General features: G+C 44.3%; 1 protein-coding gene and 1 long non-coding RNA gene across 5 annotated transcripts in view; both read left to right on the top strand.

Annotated features, from left to right (window-relative positions):
* Window positions 1–6,007, top strand: part of LOC104909592 (uncharacterized) — a 65,843-nt gene extending 59,836 nt beyond the window's left edge. The window contains exon 4 of the long non-coding RNA XR_014881998.1: window positions 5,718–6,007. This is a non-coding gene — a long non-coding RNA (uncharacterized LOC104909592). The remainder of the gene's footprint in view (window positions 1–5,717) is intronic.
* A 2,943-nt stretch (window positions 6,008–8,950) lies between these two features.
* PPM1B (protein phosphatase, Mg2+/Mn2+ dependent 1B) overlaps window positions 8,951–14,350 on the top strand; it is a 56,811-nt gene continuing 51,411 nt past the window's right edge. For 3 of the 4 annotated variants that reach the window (XM_085219358.1, XM_085219359.1, XM_085219357.1), the window contains exon 1: window positions 8,951–9,203. The gene's annotated coding sequence lies outside the window, so the exon portion shown is untranslated. The remainder of the gene's footprint in view (window positions 9,204–14,350) is intronic. The other variant, XM_085219360.1, reaches the window with a different exon arrangement.

The following is a 14,350-nucleotide window of genomic DNA, read 5'->3' on the forward strand; positions in this document are numbered from 1 at the left end:
AGAAAATCCAATTTCAACATGTTCCTTGTTCTGGCAGTCACTTAGGATTTCTCTGAGGAGCCAAGGAGACAGTGCCGCTGCACTTCAGAGCATACTTCTCTTTTGGGTTTTTGCCTGCCTCCACCCAAAGACTTGTCTCGTTGCAAGAGAGGATAAACTTCAGAACATTTCATTGAACCTTTACTCTTCCTTCCTTCGATTTAGAGAGAATTCTAATGGATCGTATGGTAGTTTTGATCAACCCAAACTATTTTTATGAATGCAAATGAAATCCATTTAAGTTTGTCCATAAATGAATCATCTCTGATATGCAATGATCCTTTGACACACTGATTTCCACACTTAGATTTACCCTCCTGCTTCTGTTGAATTATAATTTGATTTGGGTCTCCATTTCCCAGTCAGCATAAATTCTTTTATAAAACTTTTTAAGACCTTGTACGTTTCATATAACAAAAATATCAACTGCACATCAGATCCTAACTTTACCGCTTGTGAAAAAGGAACGAATTCATAGAGTTCACACCTAAGATGTCACTAATGTTGATGATCTGTTCAGGGTTTGGAGCATTTTTGCAAATAATTTTCATTTCTCTTGTTTTCCCACTTTATCATTGCAGAGGCTTTATGCTATCATAGCAACTTCCAACTCTAATTCCCTTAGCTGTGTTTAATTATAGATATTCTGTGTTATTTATTCCAGAGCTTCTTGGTACTGACTAGGCCAACCAGAGATCTTTTGGGGGCCCTTTCATTTCCAGAAATACTGCTTTTAATGTGTCAAGTCCTATCATCAGTAAAATGGCTTTTTTCCATATCTGTACAGAAGAGTGTAAAATTCATGAAACTGTGCTCCATTTCTCTGAAGTTGAATGTACACATTTTAAATCCCATTTCCTTTTGTAACTAGCTTAAATTATCTTCAGAATTAGGCATTTAAAATAAACTTACTTGGTTGGGTAATAAGTAGACAGTTTTAAAAGGTATTCTTTATGCTTTTCACTGATTTGCTTATTCTACTGCAAGTAAGACACCTTTGCAACATGCTTGCTTTAATTGGCAGTCCTTTGGTAGAATGTGGGAACAGAGTTCAGAACATTAATTGTGCAGAGACATGCCTATTCTTATTTTGCATTTTCTCTTCGATAACTGGAAACACTAACTTATTTCTATGTTCCAAAAACACTGCTAGATTTTCTTTTTGCCTTTGAGGGGAGTCAATCCTCTACTTCTTGTAGGGAGTTTATTTTTACTGTCATTAGTGGTGGCACTCTGGTTTGAACAGAGCTGAACCTAAAGGCTCTCATCACAACTCTAATTTCCCTTTGCTGAAACAGGAGGGAGTCAGAGCACTCGCTACCTCAAAGGAAGTGTGCAGCATACTTAACGTTGATGCTATTATTATGATTGGCATATTTTGATCATCTTATTTTTCTCTTTGATACTGATGTACAGTGAAGAGTGAACATTATCTTTAAGCTGCAATCTGATCTTACTGAGCTTTAAGTGCAGCAAAGGGCAGTGGATTTTCTCTTCAGCAACAACACAAACAGCAGGAGTTCTGGAAATTGTAGTGGCAACAGCAGCTTCTGTTGTGACAGTTCTCTTGTAGGTCACCATGGTGAGAATGTATCCGAGTGTTAATTTTTTTTTTTTCCTAGTCCAGACACTAGCATTATTTCTAAAAGCCAGAAGGATACCTTATACAAATTAATATTCTTAACATGAATAAGCTTAATGTATATTTGCTAATAGAAAAATACACACATCTCCTTTTTAGGACAAATTTAATGCCTAGACAAAGAAACAGTTAACAATAGTTTCAAAACTAAATACAGCATATTTGCCTTTACTGAATAAATAACAACATGGAGCCTGGCTTACATTCCGCTTTGCTTTTCTCTGTGAAGAATCATTATAGATATCTTAATATTAAAAATCTTCATTTTTGACCTGTAGGTACTGCAAGATAATGCTGAGGGCTTACTTGTACTTATCACAGAGAAGGCTAAGCTCTCTTGTCTGAGCTCAGTTGAAGTGGCCGTGTTGAAACAAAGCATCTAACGAGTCACTCCGATGGTCAGGAATATCATCCATCAAACCATCTTATGAAAATCCAGAAGAGGAAGAATTAACTCTTTTTGGGGGGGAGCTCCATTAAGAGTCAGCATGATTCTTCTTCCCAGTCCTGCTTCTTAGATTTGCCCATCAGCGATGCGGCGAGCAGCCTGTTGATGGGTCTGCTGCTGGCGACTGAGTCACAACGGGTGCTGCCATTAGTGAGCCCACAGCCAGTCACGCCTGCAGCCCTGGTCTACTGGGCCACTTTTGGGATTGTGCAGCACAAGAGCTGGATACCAGGGACCATTACTCAGATGAGAGAAGATATGAGAAAAACAGAGGTTTTTTCTCTTTCTGTTTTTCAGGGTTTACTTTTCTTGGTTTGTTTCAATTCTTGACTTTCTTTCCTACTTAGGGAATTAGTTAAAACCTGGATTCCATATAAATGAGGAAAAGATCACAAAGATTAAACAGGAAGTAGTTAACACATTATTATTTAGTTTCTTTAGGAGATGCTTTTATGACAGAAATGTTACTGGGTAGGAAAAGTTAGCAATGGGATTGCATAGACAGTAGTATATATAAGTTAAAAGCTGCACATTGTGATTATAATGTCTTTAAATTTTGAACTTTCTTTTTGAAAATCACATTCAGGCTTTGAATTTTCATGAGAATGTTCTCTACTGTAAAAGATGGCATCCATTCAGCATTTGAAAACTGAGAAGCGGTGTATTTCGTGGAGCTAAAAACAAGCTTTTTTGCCCAACTTGATTAAGTTATTCTTCAATAACTTTAGCTTAAAAGATAAGAACAGAAGTACTTTACAGTTGATTATGCTTAAACTTTTAAACTCTCTAAGTTCTCTTAAAGCTCTCTTAAAATGCTTCATTCAAAGGTAAAAAAAATAATCAAAAGTTCAGATATTCAGTGAAGAACAAAACAGAGCAGTAATAATGATCAAGGCACATTAAGGATGACAGGTGAGAATAGGCTAAGCAAAAACTGATATTCTAATGTTGTGTTAAAAAATTTGGCAAGATTTTAGATGGCAAAAGGACACATCTCAGAGCAAAAAGTTAATAACACTTCCAATGTACTTTCTGTGTTACCTGCAGTTCTGCACTGAGCTGTGAGGTCCCTGTGGTGCAGAGGGAACACACAAACATACACTCACAAGTGACTGAGTTACCAACACAAATTACTGCTTTTCAGGTAGGATACTCCAGAAGAATATAGTAACTTAAACTAACACGTTACTTCAGCTGCTGGACAAGCTGAGAGCATGTACACAGGCAATTATTACATCTTGTCTGTGGAGCAGTAACTTATTAAGCCATGCTAAGCCATGGCTTAATTATAAACTGGCTTGACAGCTTGTGGCTGTCTGTCCCTACCCAATTCAAGAATGTGAACAAAGCTCAAATGAAGGCAACAAAAATAATCAAGGCACATCAACCATTTCAGTTTGTTGCATCTCAGAGCCAGCTCATGACTGCCTGCATGAAGCTCCAAATAAGCACTTGCACACTGCTAATTAAGTGCCTGTGTGAAGGTACCTAACCTGTCACCAGCCATGTTTAAGATCGCATTTGTCATTCTAATGCTGAAATTGAATAGCATTTCATATTATGCTCTAATAAACAACAATATTCTGTCCTTCTTCATGATCTCCTTGAAGCGTTAAGCTTCTAATTGCTAGAGGAAATGTCTGATATTAGCCCCAACCATCTTGCTTTTAAACTCCCCAGTTTATCTGTATTTAATTTCTCCGTCAATTCAACTGTGTCTGGTTTCCTAGCTCTCTTTACTGTTTGTGCCTCCTAGCACTGGGCTGTTTACAGTTCTATTTCCCACCACCTTCTTCTGCTGGTGTCATTAATGAAAATATCTAGGTTTCACTTCCAATGGATCTTTTGTAAAACAAAGACCTTCTTTACTCAGATAGTTTACCTCTGATCATTTATGGATAGTCCATCACCTACATTACTCTGCTAATTTCCATTATCTCCTTCTTTACCTAGATGGTGAATGATATTATAAGAAAGATATTAGGTTAATCTGTTAATGTCCACCTTTGTAAACCAACATTACTCTATCGTTTCCTGCTACATTCAAAAAGCTTACTGTGAGACAAATAATTTCCTTTGACGTTATTTTTTGATGTCTGGAATGGACATTATCTAACGTTTTTCTGCCTAAAGGCTGTAGTCTGTGCTTTACTTTCCTTTTATATGTGATACTAGCAATTTCCTTTCCCTCATAACTATTAGCCACCCTGCCATCTAACCCCATGTTCAACATCATCGTCTTTACTGAAAATTGAGACAAAATATGTGTTTAGTTTTAGAATTAGACTACCTCTAATCCCCACTTTTGACTCATTGAAGAGCAGCATCACTTCTTTCTTACGATACTATGTTACAGCTGGATAACATCTTGCTGATTTTCTAGGTATCATGTGGAAACTCTAAATTCATTTAATTTCTCAGATAAATTCTCCCATTGACTCTCACAGCTACTGACACTGAATATCTTTCCTGATCCAGACTTTTCTGTTTTGTTTTACGCTTTCTTCTTATAACCTGGACCTCTCTTGCAGCCATTTCTCTTCCAGTTTTGCCTTGTAGTCTCTTCCTGTAACCCCTTTGCCTTGTGTATGATCAGAATCACAATGGATTTAAAATGTTAGAGATACTTAAGGTTTCTTTCAGATTGTTGATTTCATTGTCCACGCTGACTTTATTGCCAGGTTCCTTCATTTATCCAGCCAGTCTTTCTGAAATTGACAGTGTTCTACTTTTTCACCTTTACCTTCCTTGAGACAACTTACCATTACCTACTCCAGGGCTGTTACTCACAGCCCGACCTCTGATGATTTTTGAATCATCAAAAAAAGCTTTGCTTCTTAAAGGCTTGGTGACAGTTGGGAAGAGGAATTCATTGACTACCAGAAACAAAAATGTCTGAACCTAGCTATGAGTAGCATACATTCCCCAAACTAATAGGTAATAATACTATTACTGAGTTTTGTCAGTATCTGTGCCTTTTTCTTTTCTACCCATTTTTCTCCTGATGAGCAAAACCCAGGCAAAACATTACATGAACCTTTCCAAACTTTTTTACTCATTTCTTAACATAAAGTCAACCTTATTATCTGTGGTTAACAGATAAAAAATGTCTTGTGAAAGAGTTGCTCCACTGTGAAGGCCTGTTACTGCACTGGACGAAAGTTTTAAAGCTCAAAAAGAGAAGTGAAATTGAGATAATGTAAAAATGGTGTCAGCTCAAGTTACAGTTGTTTTTATCATTCATTTAACTGTGAAACAAATTTAATTCTTGAGATTCATCAACAGCTACTCCTAAAAGGACAAATCTGTTTGCAAAGAAAAGTAAAATACAAAGAATTGGGAATCTTAAAAATTCTACCTGGTAAGAACTAACTTTCATTCCTCTTAAGTGCAATATCAAATGGAAGTTGTTAGCAGGTTACCTTTATCCAGTACAAACTATACATATATCTACGTATGTACTATGAGGGCTGCTCTGAAAGTAATGCTTCCTATTTTTATTATGTTGGCCCATGATGTCAGAGGCAGATGGTGATACGGCAGTAAAGATTGAACTTCCCCTCACAATTCTGTTACATTTTGTTGCAGCGTGACATGATGTCTGACATGGAAGTGTGTATGAAGCGAAGGTGTGTCAACGAATTTCTCCACATGGAAAAAATGGCACCATTCAGTGAAGCAGTGGGTGGTGTATTTCAGCAGTGGTGACAGAGACAGTGGATCACCTCCACTGGTGCAGATTTTTACAAGCATGTCATACAGGCTCTTGTTCATTGCTGGTGAAAAAGCATAGCTCATAGTGGTGACTGTGCTGAAAAAAAAGTGTTTTGTAGCTGAGAATCAAATAGTGTTATTGTGCTCTTTGTATCAATTGTAGTTTCGATGGAAATAAATAAAAGGCATTACTTTAAGAGTGATCTATGTACTTTCCATGTATAAGTTATCATTTCTGAAGTTCAGTTACTTTATCAGTGCTCAGAATCAGATAAACAGTACATATATATGAAAGCACTCAAATTTTGGACACACATGCTCTACTGTTGATCCAATACACATACATCCTCACAAAGAAATACTGTGCTTTAGTAGTCTTCCACGAAGATTAACTGAGGCCAGCCACAAAATCCCTAGATTAGCCATTAACTCTGCATTGCCATGTACAGCCATTATTTCACCTACTTATTACTTCACTCCACCGCCCTTGCTGCCTGCTGCTGTGATCCTTGCCTCTTGCTACACACACCTCTTGAGCAATGACAGTGCTTTGTTTTAGCTCACACGATCCAGCCTGATACGCACTTTTTTTCTAGTGATTAGGAATGTGCTGTTTATACTGGGTTAAGGACTCGTGTGTGCATGGTGTAGATTTTTAGTTAATCTCTAACAGATAAGCAGGTCATGCTTGAGAAACAGCAGGGGATATGATTTGTTACATTAAAAACAACATAAGGCAGTATTTTTTATTTTGGGTAGTGAACTCTGTCAAGGTTGAAGTGGTATTGAGATGATATACTAAGGAAGCATTTTATATTTTTCTAAATGTACAATAAAATAATATATGCAGTTGGAATTGAAGGTGAAATGAGAACAAAAGTGTTGAATCTAGAAGCAAGGAAAAAGGCAGGGTCAGGTGCTCTGAATGACAACTGAAAGACTTTTCTCCAATATTTGTGCACATTTTGGTTTCAGCAGCCACTGTGTGAAGAATGGCTGCTACAGTAAATTAGATGGAAGAGTCAGTATCAGTGGGGTATATTTTGGTCACACTGGGCAGGATTATCTAATGCTGCCTACAGTATCTCTCTGGCAGGTAGCCAAGAAGCAAAGTGGAGACTGTAAACAGAAACATGATAAAATTACAGCCCAGATCTGTACCTGCTGAAATCTATGCTAGATTTACCAGCAGCTTCAAGAGTGATGGGCTCTCTGAAACTTTCCAGTAAACCACTTGGAATAAAACCTACTTCAAGAAGCATTATCAATTATCTCCTTCAAGAAGAATTATCTAGGCTGAGTGAATTTTGCATTCACCAACCAAAACATACAGCAGTTTTTAGCCAGATGTGGCACGCGTCTAATAATACATAAGTTGTATTTAAAGAAAACTAGAACTAAGCGTGAGGAATGGCAAAAAAAACCCTCCAAGCTGGATGTGCGAAACTATCTTGAGTCCCAGATCTTGCGGATGCTGCAAAGCTAACTAGCTTGATTGGCAGCCATGTCTGGGCACTCAAATTAGCTTGTCTATGAACATGTCTTCTGTGGCAGAGGGCAAACCACGGCCTCAGTGTTCTGGCTGTTTCCAAACTTGCTCGTATCTGTGCTGGGATGTCGGAGGTTTCACTCGGCCACCTCTGTGGCCGGCAGAGCTGTAGGAAGCAGCACTGGGAGCCTTTCCTCACCTTTCTCCTGGCAGAACAGGTGCACTGGGAGCTGCAGAAAGGGGAGCTTCAGCTCCAGCTCTGAACGGCTGTTGCAGCCATTACCTTGGCTCAAACCGCCTCCAGTGCTCCAGGCAAGATTTTCTAATGCAAGTGGTGGAGTCCACGACCTTAAAAGCTGAAAGCTGCACAATATTTCCTGTCCTGTGAACATAACTCTGGAAGAATAATCCCATTGTGTGCTCAGATGGAAGACTAAGCGCGTCCAAATGGAAACTTCCAGGCTTTTCAGGGCTAGCTGCCTTACAAAGGCTGTGAAGAGATTGACTGATAACTAAAAATGCTATGTAAGCTGTGTTTCGACCTCTGATCCCAAGGCCCACGTACAACAGAAGTGTCTGTTCACAGCAGTGGGCAGAAAGCACCTCGACGTGTGGGGACGGTGCTCCCTATTGCTGCCGTTTGCACTGACGGCACTCAGCGCTCAGGTGCCGAGGTGCGCGGCGGACATCACTTCTCTGACATCTGGCTTACGAGGACTACCCTGTGTCTCACTGCAGCCAGCAGCACCACCACACAGGGCTACAGCCCAGCCCGGGAGCCGGTTCTCCTTCCAAGGGTGACCCCCAAGGCTGCGGTGACAAACGTGACAACAGCCCAGCACCCCCCCCCATCCCCCCGCGCCGACAGCCTCGCGCGGCACAACGGCCCCAACGAGCGAGCGCGAGCCGCCGCCCCGCTGCAGCCGGCAGGCCGGCCTCGCGCCTCCTGATTGGCTATCGGTGATGTCATCGCGCGCACATACGGGCACTGCCCGCCGCCCCCCGGGGGGCCGCGCACCTTTCCCCTCCCCGCCCGCGATGCGGCCAATCGCCGCGCGGAGCGGCGCCCGCGCGCTGAAGCTCCGCGGGAGCCCACCGCCCCCGCGGGATTGGCAGGAGAAGGGCCAATCGGTAGGAGGCATCCGCCGCCCGGGTCACGCCCATTTCGAGCGGCAGCGGCCGGGGCAGGAGAGGCCGCGCGACTGGCGGCGCTGGGAGCCAATGGCCTGCAGGCAAAACGCGCCGGGAGGGAGAGGCGGCGGCGGCGGGGGGAGGGCGGTGGGGAGGGGCGAGGCGCTCACTGACAGCCGCTTCCGTCAGCCCTACCCAGGCTGCGAGGCCGGGGGAAAAAGAGCGGAGAAGGACAGGCTCGGTGCGCGGCGCCTTGATTGACAAGAGGGGCAGCCAGTCGTTAACGAAACAGGGGCGCGGTACCCAATCAGGGAAAGCTCCTCGCCGGGGGCTGGCGGGTGAGCGGCGAACGGATCGGCCAATAGCAGAGCGGCAGGGTAGCGCGAGCGGGGCGGGAGGCCAATGGCCGCCCGGGGAGGGCGGGCCGGGCCGAGCGACGGCCTCATCAGCCAATAGGCAGGGCCGGAGGCGGGGCGGGTGCCGGGCCCCTCCCGCGGCTCCGTGACGTGGGCGGAGGGGAGGGCGGGCCCGGCGGCGGCCTTCGGGACGGGGGCTCCCAACATGTCGGCGCTGCTGGCGGCGCTCGGAGTGCGCGAGCGGGCGGCGACGGCGGCCAGCGCAGGGCGGCCCAGGCCTGAAGCCTAGCCGGGCTCCCCCGAGCCGACCTAAGGCGGGTCGGGCCCTAGCCGGGCCGCCCGGCGCCCGAACGCCGGGGGACGCCGGCGCTCCTTCGCCGACAGGTAGCGGGGTCGGGGCCCGCCGCGGGGTCGTGGCTTCGCCGGGCCGGCGAAGGGGGTGGGCGGAGGGGCTCAGGAACGGGCGTTGCGGAACGGGAGGGCCCTGCGCGCGGCGGGGGGGGGGCGGCCTGCTCGCGTGGGGCTGGCGGGCGGGCAGGGCCTGCTGCGCGCCTGCCTCGGGCAGCGGGGAGGTACCGCGCAGGCCCGGCCTCCGCCTCGCCGTGCCGAGCTCGGGGCTGCGCCGCTGCCGGCCTCCCGGGGCAGGCGAACCCTGAGCAGGGGCCCGCGGGCGGGGTGCTGCTCTTAAGCCCGGTCCCGCGAAGGTAACGCGGGGAGCGGAGCGGAGCGAGGAAAGGGCGGGAGGGACGGGCGAGCCGGACCCGCGCACGTGCATTGGCTGCGCCCGGGGGAGTGGCGGGGCCGCCGCCGGTGTCTGCCCGGGGGCGGTAGTGCAGGCCTCGGGTCGGAGCGGGCAGCTGGCTTTAGACTCGGGAGCCGCGGGGAGCGGGACTGCGTGGAGGAGCTGCCGGCACGCCTCCGGAGGCAGCGCTGCTGCGAGGGTCGTGGGGAAGGGGAAGAAGTTGGAGATCCTCCTGTTGTGGCTGGGAGATCGAGCGGTTTGGGGCCGCCGTGTATGGATGTGGGTATGGCTTAGCTGCATGTTATGGCTAGGCGGAGAGTGGGAGTCATTCTGATGGACTGGAGGCAGCTGTGTGTGGGGTAGGCTGAGGGGCATGTTTATAGCTGTGTTTATACTTGGGAGATGCAGATGGTGGGTGAAACCACACGTGTTTAGGAACAGTGGTATGTGAAGGCTTATAAATCTAGCGGCGATAGGTGGACGGTCCTGTGTAGGGTGTGAGAGGTAAAGGGATAAGTTGCGTGTCCTCTGAACACTGTGGGGGAGGGCAACTTCGGGTGGTAAGCTGATGCACAGATACAACAGGTTCCTACAGGGTTCTGAACTTGTTTCCTTTGGTGGCTGGCGTGGTAAGCCACAGTGTGTCAGACCTTCATGTGTATTACAAGCTGGTATGTGGACAGGTAGACACGCATGGTCTTAACTGCATGCAAGTTGGTTTGCCTGGTGCATGAAGTGACGGCTCTGGGATGTCTGGCTGTCAGCAGCTGGGAAAGCCTTGCTGCTAGTGTGGTGAGGCAGGCTGGAATGGCGGGCAGCATGGTCTTTGTCCTGGGAACATGTCAGGAGCTGTGAGTTGCTGTCATACCTGCAGTGACATGGAAGGCCTGGATACTGCGTGTTAAAGTTCTGGAATTCAAAGTGGAAATCCTGTGGCAGTTGCTACGTGTTGAGGACACTGTGGTGTTGTTTGGAGAAGAGCCTACGCGTGTGCTACTAGAGACTATGGAAACATAGGGACCTGTATTTGTGACAGGAGTCAGGCAGTATGTGTTTCTGTCTGTAAGGGCATCAGTGCACTCTTCTTGTGGGTAAATTATTTGGGATTACTGTAGATTATGAAGACTTGAGGGGATTTGGCCATATACTTAAAAGTAGAAATGAACATCAGAGTCTTTGCAAGGTTTTGTTGAGGAAAGAGGGGATTGGATGAGTTGGTGGGGATTGTGCATCTACAGAGTGAAGGTTATGTTAGGTATTGTGCACATATCGGGGGAATGCTATTGGTACAAAAGGGAAACTGGAATTTTCCTGTTGCTGAGTTAGTTGGAACTATAGTCTGTGTGGAGAGAGAGGCAGGCTTTTATTACTGTGAATGTGAAAAGCTAAAATGGCGGGGGACATTGATTGGAGTTCTGGCTGTGTCCTGGGCAGGTAGCAGGTGGTGGGTGGTCCTGCCTCCCCTCTGTGCAGAGGATTGCAATATAGTTGTGACAGCCAGAGGAAACTAAAAGAAATGAAGATGAGTTGGTATTGCAGGGTTAAGGGAGTCTACCAAATGGTCACAAGGTTTCTCTTCAAGAAACCTTTTTTTTTTTTTTTTTTCCACTGCTTTATTTTGTTCTGTTTGTCTCAGTAGGTAAATTGTCCATTAGCTTAGTGTAAACTTTTGCTGAACAAATGCTTGTAACAGTCTTGGCCGATGAGCTGCTAACTAAAAGCACTGTAGTACAGACAAGTTCCATGCATGTGGACTAAGGCTAGGCTGTCTGTGCTTGTGCGTTACATAAACCTTTATACTTACGTTGACTTTGTGTCAAAAGTACTGGCTGTAAGGTTTGGAGAAGGCTTAGTGCCTAAACATTTGAGGGCCTGAGATCTGTGGAATGATGATTTACAGTGGGAAGTTGTTTGGCTCGGGTGGAAATAGAGAAGAATTGCATTTGTGTATCCCATGTTCTGTAGGTTTGTGGTAGTATGAATTATTTGTTTACATGGCACCTCATCTCATGTTCTGTATAGATGCTTGGAGGAAGTTGTGTTATGGGATATGTGGTTTAATTATGGTGCATAGCATCAATAAATGGGGATTCTGAATTAACATAGTATGGAAAGGGCTGTATGTAGTGTGAGGCTGACAACTGGATGCCTTACATGTTTAAAGGGTGCAGTTGGAAGTCTTGGAGGAATTTTGGGTGTTAAGAAGTCGGGGACACTTGTATTGGCTGCAAAGGGCAAAAGAGAAAGGAAAGAGGTCGGTGTCTGACTTTTTTTTGAAGGGCAAAATGATTGAAAGCCATGTGTAGAATCTAATTTATTTTTATTGCAATAGCTGTGAGGTGGTCAAGTAAAAAGGCAGAAGGTGGAGAAAAAGAAGTCTCACTTCTAGTTACCATGGGTTATCTAGGGTGTTTTCTCATTGCTGGTGTGGAATTACCACTGGATGCTGGTTCACGTAGATGTTTCAAAGGTGATTGCTTGTATGTGCTTCTGACTTGTTCTATTAAGCTTGAGACTGCACCTTACATAAATATAAACCTATCACGATTTAAGTTAAAGCTTGTGGAATCAGTGGAATAAGCTGCTGGATGTAAAGGACTGCCATTCTCAGGGCGGGTGATTGAGTGTAGTTAATATTTCTTAAATATTAACTCGCTGCTTTTTTCTTTTAGTCTGTCCCCTGTTGTACTAATTCACTTCTAATATTGGATTTAAAAATAAAAAATGCAACAGTATTTGAAATATTTGTATTATAATCATGAATATCATTTTTTGGATCAGTTTTCATCCTCTTTCAATCTGAAAATTCAGGTTTACTGTTTGGTAGCATTGTGGATCATCGTTATATTAGGAATGCATAGAAATGTCACATAGGCCTGTTCCTGGCTTAGCACAGTGTAAATAGCTGCTCTTTTCCAATCGGCACTGGGAGACAACTAGCTGCTGGTTTTTGTGAGCACAGTGTTCCCCATGTCAATGGGGAGGCTTTGGTAAAACAATTCAAGTTCTAGACTCAGAGTGTGAATTGTGAAGAGTTATTAATAGGTCATGCGTATCTCTGTGTCCATTTTTTTCCTCTAATATTGACCACCTCTATCACCTTGTATGCTCTAATTTTTATCTATACTTCTTTCATTTTCTACCACCTCGTTGAACAATCTCTGAATTCACTGCTGCATTCCAGTTTCTCTTTGCCTCTCTGAGGATAAAGATGCATCCATCAGATCTGGGACATTTGGGCACCCCAACTGCTTTGATCTGAGTATTGATTTTTCTCAGCAAATTGGAGAAAAGCAATGCTGATTTCTTGAAAAACTGTTGAAGTTCTTGCAACCTATGCTATTTCCATGTTTTTCACCTTCATTCTGTGCTTCAGTTATTTATGCTTGATTATCTGCAAGATTTGGCTTATGTATGTACAGGGTGTGAACTGTCACATTTTTGTCCTGTTTTAATTGCTTGTGGTATGATGTGAGAGATGTTTTATGAAATTTCAGGAGTGGTTTAGCACTGGCTTTCAGTCTATCTAGTATGCACGTAGTCTTCAGGGAGTTTAACTGCAGTATGTGAACAAGGTATTACAGGTTCTTAATTCAAAAAAAGAGAGTATCAACTAACATCAGGCTATAATAGTGTGGAGAAAAGGCATTGTTTGTATGGACAGTGAAAAACAGATGCTTGATGCAAAAGTAAGGATGCTGTGCTTCCAAAACCAACGCAAACTGTTTTTCTATGATAGCTAGCCTTGCTATCTATCCTTAGCCATTTGCCTAATATCTTTCAGGCTCAGGCAGATATCTAGCATGGGAGTCAAACTAGCATTGAGTCAAACAAGCTAAAATTTGGTGAATCTGTCTAAGATTGATTGCTTCTAGTGTGGGAGTTTCAACCATGCATGTAAGTGTTGTGAGTTGAAGAGTGTATGGGACCTACAGCGTTTGTGGAATGTACCCAAGTAGCACCATGTGCTAATGCCAAACATAAATTCTTAAGAATTAATTATTGCTGCCAAGAAGACTAGTCTGAGAAGTTTTGCGTGAGCTGGAAATTACCTTTCGCAGTTCAGTATTAATCTTCATTTCTTGAACTGTTATTGGTATGGTGAAACAGAAGAGTTGCTAATGGGTATAGTTTAAGTTAGTCTTCTGGCTTTTGGGAGAATTTACACTGGGAGACAAGGCAGAAAGATGTTTTTAGTGTAGATATTGAAAAGGTCCCCCTCCTTATCTCAGCTACTGCAGCCATTTCAACAAATTGAGGGAGGTTTTCAGGCCCAGGTGTTGTTCTGCTATGAAAAATAAATTGCCCCCTACTGCTCCCCTATGCACCATTACTTTCTCAGTAATATTCATTCAGCTCATGGTTTTATGATGTTACTACATCACTGTCTGGTGTACGTTCTCAGCTTTTTTGATGGAAAATAATCTTTTCACTGAGCTTTCTTTCATGTGAACGATGTACCCAGGTGCTGAAATCTATTCCTGGGAGGCTTAACCAGAATTCAGCTCGGGAAAATAGCCTATTCACTTAAGGATGTTTCAGACCAGGCTATTGGAGAGCTTGAGATGGCTCTTTGGTGTGTTTGGTAATGACAAGTTAATGACCACAAACTTCCTATTAGGTAACAGAGGAAAGTAGCAGTCCGTCTTGGTGGTTTCCAGGGGATTAGTGTATGTTAAGACAAAATATCACCTTCAGTATTTCAGTAACCCCAGTGCAGGAAGTTGACATTTACTGAATGTAGGGCAAACGTGGTTCTGCGTTGTTAGAATGTGACACTTCATCAAGG

The sequence above is a fragment of the Meleagris gallopavo genome, chromosome 2 (assembly GCF_905368555.1).
Source record: "Meleagris gallopavo chromosome 2, MGAL_WU_HG_1.1, whole genome shotgun sequence".
Classification (NCBI taxonomy): Eukaryota; Metazoa; Chordata; class Aves; order Galliformes; family Phasianidae; genus Meleagris; species Meleagris gallopavo.